Raw genomic sequence first — 1,590 nt, 5'->3', positions numbered from 1 at the left:
CAGTATAGCTGAAATACAGAAAGATGTGGAATACAGATTGCCCTTCACTGTAAACAACTTGACAATTAACATTAATATAGTACTTCCTCCACAGTTTCCTCAGGAAAAACCAGCAATCAGTGTTTATCCACCAATCTGACATCCTTTAATGGATAAACATGGAATATATGTTACCTCTCAATTAGTAAGCAATTTTACAATACACTCAGATCTTGGAAAGATTAGCCAGAGTCTGTTGGATGAGTTTTGGAAGAATTCTCCTGTTTTAGCTCCCACTTCAACAGCATTTCCATACCTGTATAGTAACCCAGGTGGGCTGCCTCCTTATGCTTCTTAGGGTTTTCCATTTCTTCCTGCATATCCTCCTCAAGAAGCTAACAGAACATAACTTCTTTGTTACTGACACTGTTTCTTCTTCAACAAGTTATACAACAGCCAAGTCTGCTGCTCCTACATTTGGTGTCCTTTCAAGTCGGCCATTGCCTGTTCCCACAATGGAAACTTCAACACCTATAAGCCAAAATGGTTTTGGGTACAAGATGCCAGATGTCCCTGATGCATTTCCAGAACTCTCAGAATTGTGTCACAACTCACAGATATGAATGAACAAGAGGAAGTATTACTAGAACAGTTTGAGTTTACCTCAACTAAAACAAATTATTAATGACAAGGGTGATTTAGTAAAAAGTATTGAGGAATTAGCAAGAAAACTCTCCTCTTGGAGCCCAGTTTGGAAGCCAAAAGGCAAACTGTTTTAGATAAGTATGAGTTACTTACACAAATGAAATCTACGTTTGAAAAGAAGAGGCAGAGACAACATGAACTGAGTGAGAGTTGTAGTGCAAGTGCCCTACAGGCAAGATGGAAAGTCGCTGCACATGAAGCTGAGGAAGAATCTGATAATATTGCTGAAGATTTCTCGGAGGGAAAAACTGAAATAGATGATTTTCTCAGTAGCTTCATGGAAAAAAGAACAGTTTGCCACTGTAGAAGAGCCAAGGAAGAGAAACTTAAACAAGTGATAGCAATGCACAGCCAACTTCATGGTCCATTACAGATTTTCCTGAAAACATGGACCGCCAAGAGAGAAATGAGACATAAAACTAAGTACATTATTTTAGATTTAAGGTTTGTAAGTTGGCATTTCATTGAAATGGCTGAATTCAGATGTACTCTACATTGTTTAAAGAACTGAGATTGTTTTTTATATAGATTAGAATGATTATGATCTTTGCTTGGAAAATTTTTCTGCAGTATTTGCACTAAAAACGCCTATTTATCATTGATAAATCCTGTCCTTTTAAAATTTCACTGCTATTCTTATAATTAAATACCTTATGCATGTGATTTTAGTTTTAATATTTTATGAAAAGTACTTAATCTTGTACTTTTAATTTGAAACTGCCTCATTTCTTTATCAAGAATGATATCTTCTTTAGATTATTTTCCTCTCAGTAATTTTTAAGTACTTTCAGCTATGGAAAGATACCCACACCCTCTCTTTTTCTTTCTTTTTGAATAAAACTTTCAAAAGCAATTTGTTTTTAAATATTCATAATACCAGAAAATATCAAACCAGCCAATGTGCCA

At 35.2% G+C, this 1,590-nt stretch overlaps 1 pseudogene; it reads left to right on the top strand.

Moving 5' to 3' along the window:
• The first annotated feature begins 539 nt into the window (after positions 1-539).
• Positions 540-1,128, top strand: LOC138835109 (vacuolar protein sorting-associated protein 37A pseudogene; annotated as a pseudogene).
• Positions 1,129-1,590: the final 462 nt, after the last annotated feature.

Source organism: Dipodomys merriami, unplaced genomic scaffold (assembly GCF_024711535.1).
Source record: "Dipodomys merriami isolate MVZ:Mamm:240054 unplaced genomic scaffold, mDipMer1.0.p SCAF_2282, whole genome shotgun sequence".
Classification (NCBI taxonomy): domain Eukaryota; kingdom Metazoa; phylum Chordata; class Mammalia; order Rodentia; family Heteromyidae; genus Dipodomys; species Dipodomys merriami.
The sequence above is the reverse complement of the archived record's forward strand: the minus strand, read 5'-3'. Positions and strand labels throughout refer to the sequence as shown.